This window comes from Jaculus jaculus, chromosome 4 (assembly GCF_020740685.1).
Source record: "Jaculus jaculus isolate mJacJac1 chromosome 4, mJacJac1.mat.Y.cur, whole genome shotgun sequence".
NCBI classification, from domain to species: domain Eukaryota; kingdom Metazoa; phylum Chordata; class Mammalia; order Rodentia; family Dipodidae; genus Jaculus; species Jaculus jaculus.
This window is the reverse complement of record NC_059105.1, coordinates 4,171,712-4,195,399: the sequence shown is the minus strand read 5'-3', so window position 1 is coordinate 4,195,399 and position 23,688 is coordinate 4,171,712. Positions and strand designations below refer to the sequence as shown.

General features: G+C 43.3%; 1 protein-coding gene across 2 annotated transcripts in view; it reads right to left on the bottom strand.

The window, feature by feature from the left end:
- Window positions 1–23,688, bottom strand: part of Pid1 (phosphotyrosine interaction domain containing 1) — a 258,068-nt gene that overhangs the window by 227,176 nt on the left and 7,204 nt on the right. The window lies entirely within an intron of this gene.

Below are 23,688 nucleotides of genomic sequence, written 5' to 3'. Positions count from 1 at the left end.
GGACAAGATATGCACACTAAATGACATTTCCTGAATAAGCAATAAGCCAAATAGCATCTGTCCAAATAAACATAAAAATTCTAAACTTCTGAGCACTCGGATGCAACATGTTTGCAATCACAAAATGTCTTCCTTTCTCAGCACATTTGGGGATTCTTAGCACATGATACTGGTCAAAATGCTCTCATTTAACATTGGGCCAGAAAACCTTCTGATGCCAGGGCACATCCTGCATCAACTGACTGCTCCAACCAGAGGCTTCTCGTCACTTGATTCCCACCTCACCAAACCCCAGGGAACAAACATGGGGTTCTAGACAAATAAGGCAACTCAAAATCTGGAGATACTGCGTCTTCCACATCTGTTACTAGTTTAAAATTTAGCACCTGCGCTGGTGAGCTGCCTGCTGTCTTCCCTGCTGCCCTTACAGACATAACTCATATTCCACTGGGTGCAAAAAGCTATGCAAATGCTTGGGTGATGACTCAGTCAGTAAAGTGCTTTCCTTGCAAGCATAAGTCCCCACATAAAGATGTCAAGCATAAGGATATGCATCTGTAGTCCCAGTTTTGGGGAGGCAGACCTAGGTGGATACTTGCCTCACTGACCAGCATGTCTAACTGAGTTCCAGGCCAATAAGAGACCCTGTCTCAAAAAGAGGTGGACAGTATATATTTAAGGAAACATATCCAAGGTTGTCCGCTGGCCACCACATGCACATATACATACACATGCATGCATACACACACACACTTGCATATAGACACACAAAAAAATCATGCAGTTAAAATATTTGTTGTCCCAGCCAAGCATATGGTTGCATAACAAAGGAACATGTGCCTCCTCATTAACAGCTTTATTCTAATGATAAATACTGATTCTCCCTCTCTGTGTCAATACAGAAATACAGCTCGACTCCCAGCACCCTTATTGATTCACAGTGGCCTGGAATCCTATGTCTTGATCTTCCTTCCAGAGAAATTAAGAGACAGTTAATCATAAAGTATCATTAGTTAACCTTAATACTATATAAATAAATATGCTTGCTGGGTTGTCTTGTGTTTGCAGATATTCACCTGCAAATGCTCTAAGAACTGTGTCAGGTGCACTAGGATGGACAGTGTAAGTCTAAATTGCTTAGGGAAAAAAATGAAAAAAACAACAAGATATAACAAAAAGATGATTGGTGACACATGAGTTCTTATTTCAGAGATATTGGGATCCTCCTTGTTAGGACTTAAAAAAATAGCTTTATTTCTTAATGAAAAGGGGAAGATCATCGACATAGTAACAGTAGCTTAGAAGGGAAGAGTTGCCCATAACAATAACAACATATCCCAAATTTGCTGGGTGACTTTGTGCTGGGTGACAAGGTGATAGGTGCCATTGGACTCAGCCCAAAGCACAAGGATAGTAAACATTTCTTGGAAGTAAATCCCATCAGGAACAAGCATGAGGGGAAGCACTGTAACTGATCTCAGCCAAAGTCAGTAAGGCTTTGCTCCCTGAAATCGCTGTCCATCAAGTTGGCAGTGCCACACTCTTTCAGGTATCGATATCCTTTTTAAATTTAAAAGGTTGTTGACCCACACATGACATCTTGAACCTTAGTGACTGAAAATCCACACGGAACCTAACAGCCTCTACGAATCGATAATGACTTCTAAGACTAAGCTCACAGGATTTGAGTAGTAGTTAGCATGATATATGGTATATTTTCTGTCCATGGGACAAAAAGTTAACAGAGGTCTTAATGTAACTCCAGAACCCCTTGGAGCTCTGAGAAATCTCCTGGTTAGTAATTGCTAATGAGCAAAAACACTTTGGTCCGTGCCACTGTCTGTTCCACAGTGGGCATCCACAGAGCCCCAGGGTGGCAGTGCTCATGGGGCCACTTCTTTACTTTGCACCACGGCAAAGCTTAATCTACTTCCCATTTCTTAAACTGGATTCTTCTCAAACGTAGAATGTAAATTTTTATGCATGGTCACAATGATGAAGTTGTTGTGACATATAAAAATTCCCCTGGGGCTGGAGAGATGGCTAAGCGGTTAAGCACTTGCCTATGAAGCCTAGGGACTCTGGTTCGAAGCTCGACTCCCCAGGACCCACATTAGCCAGGTGCACAAGGGGGCGCATGTGTCTGGAGTTGGTTTGCAGTGGCTGGAGGCCCTGGCACACCCATTCTCTATTTATCGCTACCTACCTCTTTCTCTCTCTCTCTGTCTGACACTCTCAAAAAAATAAATAAATATTTTTTTAAAAAAATCTCCTGAACCTGAAATGCCCAAAGAAATAGGAGAGATGATAGATCACTGCTGCATCGCACCTGTTCTTATTTGCCAGCAACAGCTCGAAACAAAATTGTGATTTATATTCAAAGACCAAAGAGTGAAATTATAAGAACAAAAGCATTCGTCCCTTAACAAAAGCAGGCATCTGCTAGGTTACAGGATAGAATGTTGGCACATATGAAATCAACAATACATCAACATCTTCCAGCCCCACGCCCTTCTTGGTTGTTTTTGTGGTTGGAGGACTAGGGATGGATGGAACCCTTGGGGCTCAGGCACTATGGGTCAGTAAGCTCTCTCCCACTCAGGAACACCCCCAACCCTGCTTCCATCTATGACTAAAGAAATGATTATGATAGCCATCTAAGATACACATAATACCCTCCTAACCCCAAAACACTGAAAAGGGAAAAAAGTAGGAATGGCTTTGAAGCAACAGCCAATTTCTTTTTGTTGTTGTTGTTGTTCAATTTGGTTGTGACTTCCAGCCCACCAAGAGCCTGCAGCTGCTTGAAAAAGCAAGGAGACAGAGGCAAGGTGCTGACCGTCCTCTGAAAAGCTATTAACAGTATATAAGAAGAGTTCAGTACTTAGCAAGAAAATGCAAAGATAGAGATAGAAAGAACCTTACCCATTTGTTGTGAGAAAAGGAGGAAAGAAGCAACAGAAAATCAAAAAGGAGGGGAGGGGAGACACAGATCAAACCCACTTTAGGAACAAAGTTTGAACCTCTGTAAATTCAAATTAATTCTTCTTCCTGAAAGACCCCCTCCAAATTTCCCTGAATGCTTGTCCTGTTCCTAAGTCTCCTACCAGCACGCATGCCCTCCAGTTCAGACCAAACCCAAGCTCACGGGTGAGCCTCTGTTCAGAAAAAGCCTGAAATTCTGTTATGAGAAGAAGTGCCAATTCCCCCAGCCAAGGAGTAAAGAGATCAGCCCAGAGCCTGTGCTATTCACCATTAAAGCAGCAGAGAAGGAAACATAAATTAGTAGCTTTTTAAATTCTGCATTTCTCATTCTCAAGACTATGTTTCTTCCAGGAAACCACTGATCCATAGCGTTCAATCTATCAACTTTCTAAAACAGACACTGGCCAAGCTCTATCCCTGAATATTGAAATATAATTTTCCCAAAAACATTCCCTCCAGGGGAATACTGATTTAACTTGGCTATGGTGTGCAACACTTCCTCAAATTCGCACTTTCGCAATGCCATTCATTTTCTCTAAAGCATGAGACTGCGAGAGAACAGACAGGGGTGGGTGGAGAAAAGGGTGGTGTGCGACCTGCCAAGCTGACTGATGCCACATGAGTTTTTCTCAGATCCAGGCAGCTTTGCCATGAAGATCTCCATTTTGCATGAGATCAGAGTAGCAAAGCTAGTCTTGAGAACGAGAGAACTGCTCTCCCCAGAAGACAAGAGCTGCCAAGGACAAAGGCATTTAACTTTCTGGACTAAAGAATCTATGCTGTCCTAGTGTGAACTTACCGAGTCACTCACATTTTTTAATCAACTACGAATGTTTCTCCAGAAATGAAGCACAGGCAGTCTAAGACCAGGTCCTTTGGAGCCTTTGGACGAAAGCAGCTGTTGTATCCTTGACACCATTTCCATTCCAATGTCAGAAACAAGAGGGATGCCTTGTAGAGTGTGTACCAAAATTAGTTTATTTGTTGTGGATGCAGTGAAACAGCATTACTTTAAATGACACTCTGCATTTCCAGTGCAGAGATTTGGCAGGAAAGCAAGACCAACGTCCAAGTTACATAAACCTTGAGATTTATAGCAGACTCATACCCGGATGAGCAAGGATGGAAACTCCTCCTCTATGTGGACCAGACCAGGGAAGCCAGAGGCCAGGAATATGGCATAATGAGGACTATTTTTCTTCTAAGTGACTTAATGAAATAAGGACATGTGCATAAGAGAACTTCATGGTTCTCCTGAATCACACGTCAGCTTTTGTGACACAGAACTGAAGACTGAAGATAGTTCCAGTACCTGCCTGTCCACCAGAGCTTGGTGGTTACAAGCAGCAGACACCAATGGTAACTCATGCGGGTAGGTCACTGGATTGGGTGGAGAGTGGATGGAATAACTTCAGAAAGAAGATGGGTAGAGCAGCTCTCAGGTCTACATAGCAAAACTGTCTGCCTTCACAAAAGTGGCTGGTGGAATTTTCAGCTATGGCTGCTCTTGTCTGCTGTATCACTGTGCTCAGGAGTCCCAACTCCTGGAATTAATCTAGCTTTAACGGCATGACACTTAGCAAACAGCCCTTCCCCAAAATGAAATAAGCCTCCTCACTAGTGCAAGGGAAAAAATACTCTGTCAACACAAAATCAGTGCTGACACTGGAAGATGGGGCATGAATTAGAGCAGAGAAAAATACAGTGTCTCCTTCAACTGTCTTCACATTCCTGTTGATTGATTTATTATTCCAACTTCCAGGGACAACTTCTGTGGAAACTCCAATGCTGTATCACTCAGCAGCCTGTGTGACGATGGCCGATGGCCCGTGCAGAGAACAACGGGCTGGGGTACGACTCCACACACGTGCGAGACCCTAGGTGCCACTCCCAAGAAAGTGGGGAGGAGGAAGAGAGAGAGGGAGAGGAAGAACAAAAGAATGAGGAGGAGAGAGAAAGAGAGAAGGAAGGGGAAATGGGGAGATGGGGAGGAGGAAAGGAAGGTAGAATGAAAGTGGGGAAACAAAGAATCACATGATGCATTCCATTTGAGACATAGCTTCAAATGAACTGATACACATTCTTCTCATAGTAAATGAGACAATGTAACCCATCTTGTCATCTTTTTCCTTGAGCTATCAGTAAGCTCAAAAGTTAAAAGTTTTAAGCCCAGATACTCCTTTATTTATAACTCAAGTATTTTGGTTTTTTTTTTTAATACAACTAAACCTCTTCTTTCAATTTGTGGCTGCTGTTTGAGAAATTTAATCTTGGTCTTGTTTTAATAGTAATTTCATCACTCAAAAGAATGTGACATTTCCCCTTCTTTAAAAAAAGCCAGCCTTTTTAGAAATATCTAGGAGTATACTATATATCTGTCATTCTGAGTTTGTACATCAGGCAGGAATTTCATAGTCCACGAACAGCAAAATTCATTTCCTTTTGTGTCACCGAACCAAGAAACTAGGATGGAAGAATCTATACTGTATGGGCTGATAGTTACAAAAGGTGCTGTAAGGAAACAGATTCAGATAGATAGGTAGATAGATAGATAAATTAGATTAGGTGAGATTAAATAGATAGATAGATGATAGAAAGAAAGACAGACAGATGATAGTAAATAAAAGATAGATATAGAGATCATATATAGACAGACAGATATAGAGAAGTTGATAAATGATGTATAGATGGACAGATAGATGATAGATAACAGAGAGATCATAGACATGAGTATGCATACAGTGTACAGTGATTTAGAATACTTTATGAAATTCATATCCTAATGGAACAGGATGAAATGGAGGAAGATGAGGCAACTGCTTCAAAGCTGAATTTGACAACATCAACTGTCTAAAGTGGATGAGGGATGGAGGGATGACATAGCAGTTAAGGTATTTGCCTGCAAAGACAAAGGTCCCAGGTTCAATTCCCCAGGACCCATGTTAGACAGATGCACAAGGGGTGCACATGTCTGGAGCTGATTTGCAGTGGCTGTGGGCCCTGGTGCGCTCCCCCCCCCCTCTTCCTCCGTTCCTCCCTCTTTCTCTGTCAAATAAATAAATAAAAATAAAAATGGATGATGACAGCCTATAGAACCAAGAAGCATGTCAGCTATGCTTGCATGAAGCCAGATGAGTAGAGGGTGAGAAGTCTAACTCACTGCTACATGGCACAAGCCCCTGTGAGAATTAACTCCAAGTGCTCCAGATGGCACAACTAGGAGCTCAGAATTCCCTAGGAATGAGGAAAATATAAAGAAGAGGTGGGTGGGCCTGTTAGTATTTTTCAGTGAAAGTTGGGAATCTCTAAATATAAAGATGTTGCCTCCAGCATTGATGTCTTCCAACTTAGGTTTTCTGAAAGAACATTCAGGGTAGTTCTTTGCCCAACAATAGTCTGTAAGATCAATACTAAAACCCACCAAACTCAAAACTCTCCTACAGTTTTCCCTTATTCAGACTCCATCTATTCCATTGCTTGACATCTCACAAACAAGCCAACACAGCCACAGTGAGAAGTTTAATTAGATGCCATGGAAGGTGTAGGAAATGTTGGTTTTGGTCTGATTAAAAGCAGCCACTCACTTCTGCTAAGAATCCCTCCTCTGGGTGCTGGCTTAGAAAGTCCAATGAGCAGCCACCCTTTGTTCCTTCTATGGTGGTTTGAGTTAGGTGTCCCCCATAAACACGTCGGCTGCGAATGTTTGGCTGTCAGCTGGGAATCTGGGGATCAGAAGCGTGCTGGTGGTGTGCTGCTGAAGGCGGACCTGGACGTTTGTTAGCCCTAGCGTCCCAGTGCTAGTCTGGCTCACTGTTCCATTGCTGCTGTCCACCTGACGTTGGCAAGGCGGCGACGTTAAACCTCAGCCCTGCCAGCTTTGCCCCGCCACTAGGAAGCCTCCCCTCAAGACTGCGAGCCAAAATATACCCTTTCTTTCTATAAGCTACTTCTGGTCAGGTTTTTGTCCCTGTAATGAAAAGGTAAGCACATCAGAAAATTGGTACCAGTGTACGGAATATCATTGCTGCTATAAACCTGATTGTGTGGCTTTCAGCTCTTCTGGAAATGATTTTCAGGAGGAATGTGGAAGGATTTGAAATCTTGGACTAAGAAATGCCTTGCAGTGCTATAGGCAGCAGAGTCTGAGGGCCATTCTAGTCAAAGTTGAGAGACTTAAATGCAGAAAGGATTATGGGGGGAAGAAACAGATTTATCTACACTGGGCTAGAGGCAGTTTGTGTGAGAAGCTTACTGCATTTTTCCTGTATCTTGTGAATTTGTGCAGGATTGCACTGTGTAGAGATGGACTGGTATGGGCAAAAGGATATGGCCCAGAAAGGAATTAAAGTTTCAGAATGGAAACAGTGCCCATTCAGCTGCAGTTGTTTGAGAGCTTACCAACATTGAGGCTGGGCTAGCTGTTCTGCATTGGGCCAGTAAAAAGAACACTGACTTTTGAAAGTAAGGAGCCTGAGTGCTGAAGGGCTTTTCCTGCTCTTCAAAGTTGGCTGTATTTTCCCCTGGATTAACAAATTTGGTAGCCCACTTGGTACTATGAAAGTCTAACAAGTGCAGGAAAGAGAGGGTCATTGGATTTTCAACACAGTTTACTTTTTGGAAATAACAACTGGACAATGTGAGGCAGGGTTGTTGAAGGCCCTGTGAGGAGACCCGATAGAGCCTTGAGGATGAAACATGGGTTGCAGTGAAGATTCTAGGATTTTATTAAGATTCCAGGCTCGTGGAATGGTTATCAAGAGAACTCTTTTTCTGGGATAGCAGTTTCCTGGGTGTTGAGCAGCCCAGCTGGAGGGAGACTTGGAACCCCAGATACTTTGCTACTGGTTACAGATGTCAGACAGCAGAATTTGATGTTGGCCTTATTTTTTTTGTAAAACAAATATATATGAATGAACTGGATATAACTGTGATTGATTTTATTTATTTGCTTATTTTTGAGAAAGAGAGAGAGAGTGGGGGCATACCAGGGCCTCTAGCCACTTCAAATGAAATCCAGATGCATGTGCCACCCTGTGGTTAATATGGGTACTGGGGATTTGAACCTGGGTCCTTAGGATTTGCAGGAAAGTGCCATAACCACTAAGTAATCTGCCCAGCCCATAACTGAGATTGAAAAAACAAATTTGCTCATTATTTTTTAAGAGTCAAGAGACAATGTAACTTGTATTTTTCTGAGTTATCTCAGTATATATTTTTCAGTTCTGATCTTGCAGTTTGTTTTCAATCTTTCCTTGTGATCTTGTGATGCCATCTTTTCAGTGTGAATGTTTACTTGGTGCCATTATGTCACTTTTTTTTTTAATTTTTTATTTATTTATTTGAGAGCGACAGACACAGAGAGAAAGACAGATAGAGGGAGAGAGAAAGAATGGGTGCGCCAGGGCTTCCAGCCTCTGCAAACGAACTCCAGACGCGTGTGCCCCCCTTGTGCATCTGGCTAACGTGGGACCTGGGGAACCGAGCCTCGAACCGGGGTCCTTAGGCTTCACAGGCAAGCGCTTAACCGCTAAGCCATCTCTCCAGCCCCCTTTTTTTTTTAGTTTTAAAGTTCACAGTTAAGAGGCCTTAGACTATAGGCATGTTTGAACAGAGGAGGGAATGGGGAAAACAATCTATGGGGATTTTTAATGTTGGACTAAATGCATTTCATTTTACATCATGGATAGTCATAAGTTTATGGGAAGGGGTCTAATGAAGTGGTTTGAATTAGATGTCCCCCATAAACACATGTTTTAAAAGACCCATTCCCAGCTGGTGGCAATTTGGGAACTGGATCCTTGCTGGAGGCAGTATGTTGCTGGGAGTACCTTGAGGTCTATTAGCTCTCCCTTTCCAGGGTTAGTTTGCCTCACTCTCCTGTACCATAAAGCTTCCTCTCAAGACTGTAAGCACAAATAAGCCTTCTCCTCCTGTAAGCTCCCTCTGGACAGGTGTTTGTCCCAGCAACATAAGGAAACCACAACATAATGTCAATGGTTCTCCCCTTCCAGGCACCCAAATCCTAACACACAAAGAGAAACAAGGCTTCCAGGTTATGTGGATGATGCTAAACCAGCTAATTTAGTTCCACATTTGCTAATTATCTTTTAAGAATCAAGAGTCCATGCAATTTGTATATTTGATTTACCTCAGTTTAATTTTTGTCAGTTCTATCCATTATCTTGCAAATTTCATAATTTCAGTTTTCTTTACATAGGAATTAAATTCCATTGTGTATCTCTTCTACATTTCCAGTCATCAATTGATGGACATCTGGGCTGATTCCATTTCCTAGCTATTGTGACTAAGCAGCACTGAGCATGGAGAGACAAGTGTGTCTTTCATAGGGAATAAAGTCCTTTGAGAATATACCCAAGAGTTGTATAACTGGGTCACATACTAATTCAATTTTTTAGCTTTTTGAGAAACCTCCACACTGATTTCCATAGCGGCTGCATCATTTTGCAAGACAAAAATCATGTGTTCTTTCTCATGTGCAGATCCTAATGTTTAATGTTTGTGTATACATAAGGAGACCCAACAATAGATACAGGATGGGAAACTAGACAGGAGAGAATGAGAGGAGGAGAAGAGTTGATTAAAAAAAGGAGGGGAGGTAAAAGCAAACATGTACCATGACAGCAGAAAAGGGGCGATGGTGGAAGGAGGGTACGGGGGGGGGGAGGAGGGAAGCAAAAAAGTTCTTTTAAAATCATCATGAAAACATTCTTTATAAGCAAATAAAAATAAATAAATAAATTTGGGGCTAAAATATCAGGAGACCAAGATATATTGTCTTAACTCTAATATTAAATGAATCTGGGGTTTAATTCTCACATCAGACGGAATCTGGGTTCCCATCTCAGAGACTGCAGGGACCAGCAGGCTATGTAACTTAATGAAACACCAAGGAAACCTGGGACAAAGTGGAGGCTGCTGCATTCATTCCAACCCAATGGTATGGCTGCTGCCCAGTGATCACTCCCTGTCTGATAAGAAGTCTGAGCCTCCCATCTTCAAAAGAACCAGAAAGCCCAGCTTTAGTTATAAACTCTTCAACTTTTTTGATCCTGGACACTCAATTGCAAAGTTTTGATTTATACTGAAAATGCCAAATCAAGATTTCTGCAAGATGGAGCCAGACCTCAGGCCCACATTTTGTCTGTATTGAAACCCCCTGGACTTTGGAATGCTGTGCTGTAAAGGGTCACCATGGTGTCTCTTCTCTTGAGAACCCATGCATGGGCCACTTGGATCCTTAAAAGCAATGAGAAATTCTACACTGTCACCAAACTCACACTAATTAAATGAGGTACCCTTAGTGACAAGACCTATATGAGCAACTTGCTGAACTCGTGTTCCATGGAATCCACTTTGGAAAACACCAAATGTCTATTATTTACTCGGCTTTAAAGTTATATATTTCTATTCCTAGTCTACCGGTGGACCTGAAGGAAGAGAACCAGATGCCAAGCTGAGCTCTTCACAGCACGTGTATTCAGTCACCAGTCATGACAACCAGGCACTCAATGGCGCCACCCCATTTTCAGGTTGAGAAAACATAAAACAGAGACAATGAGGTGATCTTAATAAGTAAGTGGGCAAGATGTGTATCCATGGGAACCTGATGTAAATCCCTACCATCTGCACACACTCAACAGTCCACATGAGTTCCAAGAAACCAAAAAAAAAAAAAAAAAAAAGACATATATACTCTTGTCATCTCCCATGTTCCTCAGACTGCCCACCTCTGTGGCTTTCATGCTATTTTTATTACCCTTCAGTCTCCAGGATCTTCATGTGAAGGACAGCATTGCCCTAACAGAGCAAGATTATCCACACTTGCCATACCTAAGCAAGTGATAGCTTGTGATGGCTGTGCTCAAAGTGACACTATATTAACAAAGCCAATACCTGACATCTCACTTCCACAGAGCCACATATGTGCCAGGTTCAATGCCAAGCATTGGTGCAATGCCCTTCGCCATTCCATATCCTTTGGTTGGATCACTTCCTAAACCCCTCTGAAATGGTTTTGTTCCCTCTTCCTGGCTTTCCTGCCCATCTGCCATCCCTCTCCTCAACCCACTTCATTTCTTTCCCTCACCCCAAAATGAGCACAGTTAGAAACAGACCATTTCTCTTGCTGTACTTAGCATTGCAACACATCCTGACTTCCAGGGGACATGACGCTTTCTGCCTGCTATTTTAGTGGATTATTAACAGTGCCTCCATCACATTAAGGATGCCTAGGATAGGACAATAAGCCACATGGCCTCATATATATTTAATCAAAGGATCTTACATTCATTGCTTTTGAGTCTAAAAGGGGTCAAGTTTGAATGTCTCAAGTTTTCTTCCTTGAGGGCAAAAAAACCCCACATTTTTAAGCAACCAGATTAAAGCCATTTGTGTGAATGCTCTTTACTGGTAGTCAGTGGTCATTCATTGGCAAAGTTGTCCCATCCTGTCCACATTTTTCAGTTGCCATATTCTTAAGAAAAAAAGCATTGTTGCCCATCGAGTTCAGACCCTACATTTGCTGGGCATGATACTTCCATTTGCAAATTAAAACTCAGAGACACTCATGGTTTCCTGATGTATAACCTATGTGATATCTGTCACAAGAGGAAGAACAGCAAGATGTCCCAGTCAGCCATAGGGGCCACGGTCCTTGAAAGGTGCTCCTTCCACACAAACATGTATCGTCCATGGTACATAGAAACAGTGCTGTGCATGGGCGTACAGGCTGGCAAAGGCACCCCAAGGACTGAGCCAGCTGGGAAAACCACATGTTAGAAGAGGAGCCAGGAGAAGCCAGCTGCTGAGAATGGGCAAGGATCAGTAGTGCTCCAAATGAAACTTTCCCCTTACATTTGAATTGCTTTTTCTTTCCCCCAAATAGCTGGTTTCACTATGACATCCTTAGGTAACAAGGACTGATTTTAAAATGTCACTTCAGCCCAATTAGGTGATATGTACTTGGAATCCAAGCACTTAGGAGCCTAAGGCCAAAGGATAAAGAGTTTAAGATCCTACCTCACAAACAAAAAACAGGGGCTGGAGAGATGGCTCAGCATTTAAGGCTCTTGTTTACAAAGCCTAGGGACCCAGGTTCAGTTCTCCAATACCCACATAAGCCAGATTCACAAGGAGGCACAATGTGTCTGCAGTTCATTTGCAGTGGCTAGAAGCCCTGGCATGCCCATTCCCATTCTCTTCCTCTCTTGTGCTCTCTCTCTCTCTCTCTCTCTCTCTCTCTCTCTCTCTCTCTCTCCATATATATATCATAAGCAAATAAAATATTTTTAATGTAAAGACATTTTTAAGAACAAAGTGAATAGGGGCTGGAGAGATAGCTTAGTGGTTTAGTGGTTAAGGCACTTGCCTGAGAAGGCTAAGGGCCCAGGTTCAATTTTCTAGTACCCACATAAGCCTGTTGCACATGGTGGCACATGTGTCTGGAGTTTATTTGCAGTAGCTAGAGGCCCTGGCATGCCCATTCTCCCTCTCTCTCTCTCTCTCTCTCTCTCTCTCTCTCTCTCTCTCTCTCTCTCTTTGTGTCTCAAAATAAATAAATAAAAATAAAAATGAACTAAGTGAATAAGCATTTTAAATGAAGAGAACTTCATGAGAATTTTATAGAGCTCACTATTTACATTCCAGGCTAGAACTTTAATTTCTAAATTAAAGGAAATGAAAGCTGCTGAGAATTATTGGGACTCAAGAATGAAGGCACCCTGAGAATGCCTTCAGCATCAAGCATTGGAGACACACACACACACACACACACACACACACACACACACACACACTTGAAAGAAGTCCTACATAGGTTTAATTAACATAAAATAGTCATGCTAGGGCTGAAGAGATGGCTTAGCAAATAAGGCACTTGCCTGCAAAGCCAAAGGACCTAGGTATGATTCTCCTGAACCCACATAAGCCAGATGCACAAGGTGGCACATGCATCTGGAGTTCATTTGCAGTGGCTAGAGGCCCTGACATGCCCATTCTTTCTTCATCTATTTTTCTCTCTTTCTCACTCTATCTCTGCTTCTTTCTCTTAGTCTCAAATAAATAAATAAATTAAAAATATTTTTAAAAAGCAGTCATGTTATTTAACATTGCTGTAGTCACGTATAAACCCAGGACACCATGACTAAATCAAGATGTGGAACATCTTCCTCAAGCCCTTCCTCATCCCTCCTTCCATCCCATCTTCAGATGACACTAATCTGCAATCACTCTACCTTTCCCCAGTGTCGCTGTGGCCTCCCAGCAGACTCTTGCATGCTGGCTGCTCCCGGATCGCACAGTGATATTGCTGTGGCTCTGGTTTGCATTTCCCTGATGACTGATGCTATCGAGCATCCTTTCATGTGCCTATCTGTCTTCTGCGCATGTTCTTTGTTCAAGTAATTGGTTCATTTTTGATGGGGGTATTTACCCTATTATTGAGTTTTGACAGTTTGTGTCTTTATGTATCTTGGATCCAAGTCCTTTGTTACGTACATAATTTGCACAGATTTTCTCTCAGCCTAGATATTATCTTTTCATTGTTGTATCCATATCTCCTAAAGAACACAGTTTGTAAAAAAGCAATTTTGACACATGTGTGTGTAGTGTATATGGTATGTTGCACGATATGATGTGTGTGCATGCATACTGAGGCCAGAGGACATTGGGTGACCTCTACGTTTTGCTTATCCATCTGCTAGCTTGAGCTCAAGTCCATTATTCAACCCAGAGCTGCCATTTTCACCATTTTTTCTTCCTGTCAGCAAGCCTCAGCGACGGACCAAGCTCCTCCACCACAAGACATGGTACAGCATGTGTGGCATGTCCACGTGGGTGCCTGGGAATTGAGCTCAGGAGACCTCAGAGCCTCGTGCTCATGCAGCAAGTATTGCCACCGAGCCATTTCCCCTGCTATGAACAAAACTTAAATATAAATACAAAAATATATATATTAAATAATAAAATATAAATATGACATTATATTATTATAATATATAATAATACAAAAATAATAAAAATATAAATATTAAAAGTTTAATTTTATAAAGTCCAGGTTATTTTTCCTTACTGATGGTGTTTTGTTCATTGTTCTATCAAATCTCAGCCTAATGTAAAGGAACATCTGGGTGTAATGCAGTGTTCACTATCTTGATTAATGTTTACATATCCCTGCACATACCATAATGGCTGGTCACTTTCCTGAGACTCCTTTAGCCCCATAGGTGTGCACAACAAAGTAATTCAAACATCAGCGGGTGGGAGCCTGATGTGAGGTCCAACAAAGCAAAGGCATAGAGGTCCCCATGTTTTCCTAAGTTTCATTTTAGGTCTATGACCCATTTGGTGATTAATTTTTATATATGGCATGAGGTTAGGACTCAATGATTGCTTTTCTTTTTCATCAATAAACCTGGCATAGTTGAAAACATCTTCTCAACACACTGAATACACTTGACCTAGCAAACTCCATGACTTACTCTAGCCTACCTTAAACTTGCTCAGAAGACAAAAATTAGCCCACAATTAGGCAAGATCAACTAACAAACATGAAGCTGATTTCATAGGAAAGCACTGACTCTTGTGATTCCCTGAAGGCGGCTCTGACAGCGCTCAACAGGGCTGTGGCGTGGGTCAGCTTTCACAGCGCTGTACGGCCGAGACGGCTCCCCAGCGAACCGCGGGGCTCGGGCCTATGCTGCTGCTGTTCCTGCTGCTTTGCGTATGGATATCCAATTGCTCTTTCCTCGCTTACTGAAAATGCTACTTTCCCTAGTAGCTAAATGTCTATGTTCCTTCCAAAGTTCGTGTGTCGACATCCTGAGCCCCGAATTGACAGTGTTAGGAGGTGAAGCCTTTCCGGAGGTGAAGAGGTCCCTGGAGCCGAGGCCTCGCGCGTGGGTTTGGTGGCCTTGCCCGGCAGGTTCAAGGGGGCTTGTCTACCCTGCCACTGTATGGGGCAAAACAACAACAAAGGGCATCATTTCCTTGACCCACAAAACTGGGCCCTCATCAGACAATGCTTTCTGGGCCTTGATCTTGGACATTCAGCATCCAATGCTATAGGAAATAAATTTCTGTTGTTGATAATCCTCCCTCTCTATGGGCTTTTCTTACAGCTTCTCAAGAAGTCCAAGACACCAGTGAGCCATCTGCTTTGTACCTTTCCCAAAAGTCACAAAGGGGCTGGAGAGATGGCTCAGCAGGTAAGGCACTTGCCCATAAAGTCTGAGAACTGGTGTTTGATCCCCAGTCCCCACGTAAAGCCAGATGCACAAGGTGGCACATGTGTCTGAAGTTCATTTGCAATGACTGAAGGCCCTAGCATACTTATTCTCTCTATCTGCCTCTTTCTCTCTATCACTCCCTCTCTCTCTCTCAAATAAAAATATTTTTTTAAAAAGTCACACAAGCTTCCAGTCAAAAAGGAGCCTTTTCAATACAGGCCTTTAAAGCCAGCTATCTGCAGAGGTCCAGAGCAGGCATGCATCTTAAGCCCACTCTTCTGGCTCTGGAAATTCAATGTGAAGAAATGTAGCCACATACATGTATGAATACTCACAAGTTACTATTGAAGTTCTGTTCAAACCTAGGGCTACTCAAGCACACTAACCTGCAACTAAAGGCTCACCCCAATGTGCACAAAATATTTTCTTTTCTTCTGTTTTCCTTCTTTGTTTTCAGAGGCAAGGTTTCTCTGCACAGCCTGGGCTTTCTTTAGAACTCGAGCCCCTTTGTAGTTCAGACTGACCTTGAACCTCAGAGTGAGCCTCCTCCTCCTCCTCACTCGTCCACATGCTGGTTCCACAGGTGTTTGCCACTATACCTGGCTCACACATTTCTTGTTGTTATTGTCTTTTCTTCTTTTGAGTACTGATGTGTGTCCGTGCGTGTGTTGGCACACACGTGTGCTTGAGTGTGTGTGTACTTACGTCTGGGTGGGGGCCAGAGCTTGTGAACTGGGTGTCTTCCTCACTTGCTCTCCACCTTACTTTATTTTTTATTTTTTTGAGGCAAGCCCATCAGACTGGCCTTTGTATGCAAGAGAGAGAGAGAAGAAAGGGGAGAGAATTGGTGTGCCAGGGCCTCCAGACCCCGCGACCAAACTCCAGACATGTGCACCACTTTGTGCACATGTGTGACATTGCACACTTGCGTCACTGTGCATTTGGCTTACGTGGGACCTGGGGAATCAAACACAAGTCCCTAGGCTTTGCAGGTAAATGCTTTAGTAGCTAAGCCATCTCTCTAACCCTCTACCTTATTTTTTGAGAGAAGGCCTTGTGTTAAACCTAGAGCTCACCAATTCCCCTAAACTAGCCAGCCCTGGGGATCCTCCTATCTCCACCTTCCCAGTGTCGGGATGACAGACACCTGTCACCACACCTGGCTTTTATGTGGGCCCTGGGGACTTAACTTACCATCGTACATACTAAGCCACCTCCTCAGTCCCACAAAATCTTAAAACAGTATTAATTACATGAGAAAAACAAAAGAATGTGAATAGAACCCAAATATTCCCTCACAAAGAAATGAGTAAATAAATCAGTCTGGCTCCACTACAGAATTCCATGTAGATAATAAAAGGAATAAGTTGGGAGCTACATGTGCAGACCAGAAAAGGTGCCCAGGGAAGACTATAAAGTGAAAACAAACACCTTAAAACACATTGGAAAAACAAATACGAATTTACCTTCTTTTGGGAGTAAACTTGGACTGGGGATAAAGCCCAAGATTATTAACTCCTTTCACACTTCTAAACCATCTAATCTCATCCGATTTTTAATCTAATCAAGTATAAAATAGTAGCCACAACACACAGCAAATGTAGCTTTCCATTTCTTATTCGCACTGCCACTTGGGAAAAAGTTCTCATTGCCTTTGCTTTCAATGGTTGTCCAAGCAGGAAGAAATAGATCAGTGTATGGCAGATACTCAAAAGTCAGCCTGACTCTCAATGTTATAGATTGTTTCGCACACAGTCACAGTGGCGGGGGCGGGGGGGGGGATGCCATATATTGAAATCCTAACTCATAATTTAGAATGTGACCTTATTTAGAAATAGGGAGGTTGTGCATATCATTACTTAAGGTGATGCCATACTGGAATAAGATGGTCCCCTGATCCAAGGAGACTGGTGTACTTACACAAAGGGAAATCTGAACACAAATCACACACAGGGACAGCGTCTGTGGAGACTGGAACTGTGCCGCCACAAGCCAAGGAAGGACAAAGGTGGCTAGCAACCATCTGCGGCACTGGAGAGAGACTGGGAGCAGGTTCTCCCTCACAGCCTCAGGGTGAAGCAGTCTTTCTGGCACCTTGACCTTGGACTTCCAGCCTCCAGAACTGTGATCTCTTCTTTCTCTGATGTTTAAACTACCCAGATTTGTGGTGCCTTGTCATGGCATCCTAGCCAATGTATCACAGAGTGGCCAATATCTCAAGTCCAAGAGCAAACTAGGGCAGTCAACAGGACCACATCCCAAAGCCTGCAGCTCAGTGTTTAGGGAACAGCCCGAGGAGGTTTACTGAATGGTAGCACTGCTCTCCTGCAGTGCGGGGGACTTAAACCAGTGTATACCAGGGTAGCGCTCAATGGAAGGAAGTGGGCCTGCACAGCCACAGACAGCTTCATGTGTTGAACTGGGAATCGCTACTCAGCCTCTAGCCACAGTGTGAGAGCTACCTGGAGAAGGGGTTGTTACAAGACCTAGTACTGAGGGAGAGTAATGGTTAATCTTCATTGTCAGCTTGACTGGATTTAGAGTCATCTAGGAGACATACTACTGAGCATGTCTGAGAGTGCTCTTTTTTCCAGAGACAGAAGCCCCATCCTGACTGTGGGTGGCACTGTCCTAGAGGCCAGAGCCCAGAATCTCTCTCCCTGCCCCTCTCTCTCTCTCTCTCTCTCTCTCTCTCTCTCTCTCTCTCTCTGTGTGTGTGTGTGTGTGTGTGTGTGTGTGTGTGTGTGTGTGTGTGTGTTCCCTGGTCCATTCAGATGTGAGCAAGCTCTTACCACCACAGCTGGGAACTGCTCCTACACTGGTCACAGCCAATCCAAGCTTCCATGATGGGCTAAACTTAAGCCATGAGTCGAAATAACTCTTTCCCCCCTTAGATGTTTCTTGTTCATAACTGGTTATAACGATGAAAAACATCAGTGGAAGGAGGGTGGCAATGCAGAGCCCTTGCTCCTGGTGGCCCTCCACCCCTCCCTTTCCTAGGCACATAGGCAGGCTCCACCTCTGAAGAGGAAAATGAAAAGCCAGACAGCATTTATAGCTAAATGCCAGCCTATGAAGAAACAGAGGCTGAAGTGAAAGTTCAGGAGCAATGCAGAGACCTTGCCCTCATCCCCTTACCCCTCACTCATCACCCCTTGCCTCTTATCCCTTACCTGTCACCTCATCCCCTCATTCCTTGAGTTGGAAGATGATGGCTGTGTCCCTAATGGCTACTACACCTAATGACTGAGCTTGCCCAGTGATGAATTATTCCTAGGGATGGTTTATTTTTGTCCTAAACTTGAGCTCCAAAACAAGAATTGGTTCCTTATCTTAACTGACATAGTGGCTGGATAATCTAACACAAAAACTGAATATGGGACCATATATAGCCTGTCTGACAATACAACCAGGGTGTTCTGGAGACCAAATTTAAATGTATTCATTCCTTCATGAACACATTTTCCTAGTCTGGAAGGGGTAAAGTTCATGGGAGTGCTACCCTGGGCTACCAAGATTGAAGACAAAATCCTAAATCCTAGTCTTTCCTTGGGCTTGGTGTATTGGGCGTCATTTTGGTGAGAACCTCCTCAAAACAACCATCAGACACATCTCTGATACAAAAATCAACTGTTTTCAGATGGAAGCACATTTTTCATATTTCACCAAAGCCTTGTTTTCACTACTTTAAAATCTAAAGTAAATGTGTACTTATTTGCATAAATAGATGAACATTTTCCCTGCAGGACATAAAATCTAGGACAGGCAAACTGGCAGCAGTGGTCTCAACCAACAGTGAGAGGGTGACCAGGTCTCATTGGGAAACTTGCTTCCAAAGGCTACAGTGACAGATCGCCATGACTGGGTAGCTTAAAACAACAGGACTATATCCTTCATGGTTTGGGAGGATTAAGGTCCAAGTTGTTGCCTGACCATGCTCCATTCAAGGGTTTAGGGAAAAATACTTCCTGGACTTGTCTACCTTCTGGTATTTTTCCAGTGAACATTGGCATTCCTTGGCTAACAGCTGCATAACTCCAGCCTCTATCTCCACCTTCATGTGACCTTCTTCTGTCTCTCCCATGTCTTCAAACCTCTCCTTATAATGACACCTGTCATTGGCTCCAGGCTTGTGCTTATCATTATGATCTCATCTTCAATTGATGACATCTGTGCATTTATATTTCCAAATAATGTCACACTCACAGGTGCCAGGGGTTAAGAGGGGTGAAGATTTCAATATATTTTTGGGGAAGACATAATCGAACCCACAACAATGAGTAAGATATGGAGACTTAACTGTGAACTTGAATTTTGGTTCCATGGTAGCTGTGCCAAAGATATAAACTATAAAAGTTATAAATAATAAACAAAATTTAGCATGCATGCTCGAGCAAATTTCCAATAAGGCAGTGTTCACAGTAAAAGTTTTGATTTGGAAGAACCATTGATGAATGCCAATCCAGCCTCCTTAGCAGACTGGGTTTTTAGCCTCATCTTTTGTTGTTTCAGAATCACGCTTTGGTTGTGACAATATCAAATATCATATTGTGCTTATGGCATAAAGAAGAGAGAAAAGGGAGAAAGGCTATTTCTCAAGACGCTTCATTTGGGAGGCTGGGAAAATGGCTCAGTGGATAATGTACTTGCCAGGTAAACCTGAGGACCAGAGTTCAGATCCCCAGCATCTACATAAATGTGGGGTAGACATGAGTTTGCTTATAAGCGCAACATTGAGACAGGGAGGGGTCCTTGGGCAAGTTGGCTAGCTAGACCAGCAGAATCAATGAGCTCTGATCTGAGTTCAAGTGAGAGACCCTACCTCAGTAACAATAAATAATAATTACAGGGGTTGGAGAGATGGCTTAGCGGTTAAGCACTTTCCTGTGAAGCCTAAGGCTCCTGGTTTGTGGCTCAATTCCCCAGGACCCATGTAAGCCAGATGCACAAGTTGGTGCATGCATCTGGAGCTCATTTGCAGTGGCTGGAGGCCCTGATGCATCCATTCTCTCTCTCTCTCTCTCTCTCTCTCTCTCTCTCTCTCTCTCTCTCTCTCTACATAACATATACACCACACGCATACATATACATGCAAAAACAGATCAGTTCTTACTCTAAAAGGTAAGCCATCCCTGGTAGATATTCTCTTGTATCACCATGGTTAAAACTTGATATGTGACAGTCCTGGGCCAAGTATGATGCAATAGACATGGCCAGACCATCCTTCCTGATAAATTTCGGGCTCTGTTAGCAAAGGAAAAGGCTGTGGGCCTGAGGGTAGTTAATGGAATCAAACAAAAGCTACCTATGGCCTCTGCCCATCCATTCCATCACTGTATTAAGGAGGAAATATCTCTGACCCTTAGAATTTTCTTAGGGATTAAATCTACTTTCCATATAAAGCACAGTATCTGCTGGAGGACATGAAGCTTTGTGTTTGGAGTGCCAGCTCTGCAGCCAGCAAGACAGAATTCCAGCTCTTCCTCTGCTGGGAGGGTAAGGCAGTACTAAGAACATAGTAGGTATTAAGTAAAACACTGGCTGCTGTTACCATTAGTTCTCATTATCAATAATAACATTGATACTTACTTCTCATATTTCTGCATTTTTTCCATTAATTTAGCCTGGCAGCAAAAGGAAGTATCACAAATAAACCACATGGCAAATTTTATTTATTTATTTCAGAGTGACAGACAGAAAGAAAAAGAGGCAGAGAGAGAATGGGCGTGCCAGGGCTCTAGCCACTGCAAACAAACTCCAGATGCATGCACCAACTTGTGCATATGGCTTGCGTAGGTCCTGGGGAGTTAAGCCTCAAGCCAGTTGCCTTAGGCTTCACAGACAAGTGCTTAACTACTAAGCCATCTATCCAGCCCCTATTATTATTATAATCATTTATTTTTACTGAGGCAGAGTCTCTCACTTGAACTCAGAGCCCATTGATTCTGCTGGTCTAGCTAGCCAACTTGCCAAGGGACCCCTCCCTGTCTCAATGTTGCTCTTATAAGCAGGCTTGTGTCTACCCCACATTTATGTAGATGCTGGGGATCTGAACTCTGGTCCCATGCTTACCTGGCAAGTGCATTATCCTCCGAGCCATTTTCCCAGCCTCTTAGTTAATTAGTGAGCAACTCTGAAATAGAAAGACCCTGACCACAGCCCCTTCTAAACTCTGCCTTTTTGAGTATCAACATCCCCAGGACAGGGACCTTCCTGCTGTGAATCACTGGAAACAACTGTGCATCCAGTGGCTTTTAGAATGTTTTAATTAGCTGAACTCTTGTCTTGGAGCAGTGTACTCTCAACCCACACAACTTCCTGAGCATCTCCTTCATCATGATTTCCTGGGCGATATCTGACATGAAAAGGAGAACCCTTCACGTGAACCCAGACCATCACCTAGCAGGAATCTCAATACAGACCTGCATTCAGGATGTTCACAACCAGACTCCCTCAAGACGGGGATTCAAGTAGTCAAGGCCACAAGATGTGTGTCTCCCCAGCGTCAACACAACTCCAAGGCCCACCTTCACTTCCAGATGTGTTTATGAGTGACAAACCTGAACGCTGAACCTCCTGCACTCCACACGCCTCCCCCAGCTGTGAAGGTAATTCCATGCAGTGAGTCAAGTTTCCCCATCAGACAGATAATTCAAAAGAGCTTTGCCAAGGGCAACAACACAAGCACTGGCTGAATCCATAAGCATCACTTGGTTTCTGATGTAGGGAACTGAAGGACTTGGAGTTTGAAACAGTAAAGGCTGTGTTCACACCAGAAAACATGACATTAAACCTAATTTGGAACACTGAGGGACTTAACTAGGTTCTCTAAGTGTAAAATGCTGTCCTTCTTTTCTCCCACCTTCACGCTATAAGGTGTTTGGTATATGTTCAATAAAGATGGATGGAAGGGCCACTGGTACTGTCGCATGTGTTCTGGTAAGTAATCCCCACCTAGGCTCATGCAGGTAATTTATTCAACTCAATGGGCCACACATATACACAAGAAAAAGAGACATCAAAGTAGAAAAACATAGAGGGAACCCTAATTGGGAAGAAGAAGGGGTTCAGTGGAAGAGAGATAGGGAGAGTGGTCGAGAGAAGGTGGTAAGAGTGGTTATTATAAAAATACATTATATACGTGTGTGAAACTTGCCAATTATAATATTTAAGGTCTGGATGATGTCTCAGAGGATAAAAGTGCTTGATCACAAGTCTGACAGTCCAAGTTGGATTACCTAGCACACACATCAAGCCAGATACAAGGTATCACCTGTACCTGTGGTCCCAACTCACCTATGGCAACGTGAGGTGGAGCCAGGTGAGCCAGAAGCTCACAGGTCAGCTGGCCTAGACGAGCACATGTTAAGCAGAGGCCAAAATAAAGTAGGCCTTTTCTCAAGCAGGGTACAGGGAAATGACAAACACCCCAAGGTCGCACTCAGCCTTCCACACATGCACTATGGCACGCACACATTCATGTACAAATGCATTGTGAACAGCCACACATAGACATAGATACACAAACATAACTTTAAAAAATTTAAAAGATGAGTGGGAGAAGACACCAGAGCTCAGACATACCTTCAATCAAAAGTAACGACCTCAGCAAGCACGCCCGCTCCAGCGAGCACACACTGTACACCAAAAACCTCCACAAAGTGAATGCTTCCACTGTAGACAGGAGACACAAAGCTCAGAGGAGTTAGAAAACTGCACTAAACTGCTAGTAAGAAACTGAGGTTTTTTTGTTTGTTTGTTTTTAGCCAAATGATTCCTGATTCAGGAAAGAACTGGCTTAAAAAATAAGGTCATTACCGGTTTGTTTCTTTACAAAGTGAGACCTCAGTTCAAATAAAAAGAGTAGAGGAGACCTTGGCCGCCTGAGGGACCCTGCCTCGTATCAATCCAGTAGTCGAGCTGGCTGAGACACTGGGCACATTGAGAAGTGCCAAAAGTGCAGAGCAACTGGGTGCCTTCACCTTCCCCAGTCCTTGGGCTGAGCGGTTGGACCTACAAATACACTGTGGGGCTTTATCATTAATTAGCAGCTACACTGGGATCAAAACTTGTTTCTCAGTTAACAAAAAAATGATAGTAAACGGATTCCACTGACATGAAGGAAGTCTGTGGACAAACATCTCAACTATTTCTTCTTGCCCACTTCTAGAAAGCCTGTATTTAGTCTGGTGCCCCTGGGGAAGAAGGAGCACACTATAGTCATTGAATGCTTCTGAACCAGTTTGATGTGCTGACCACTAACGAGCCCCTGGCCCACTGCTATTCAGGGGCTCAAGCAGGAGTCTTGTAGAAGATAGCCTAATCCCTGGTGTCTTCAGAGCTGTAGGCCGACCCCACCAGTCCTCCCAGGGCTAAGTGACGGATCAGTGTGCAGGGCAGGGAGGAGAGAGCTAATCTGGAACATCAAACAAAACACAAAAGTTGCCCAACACTGACT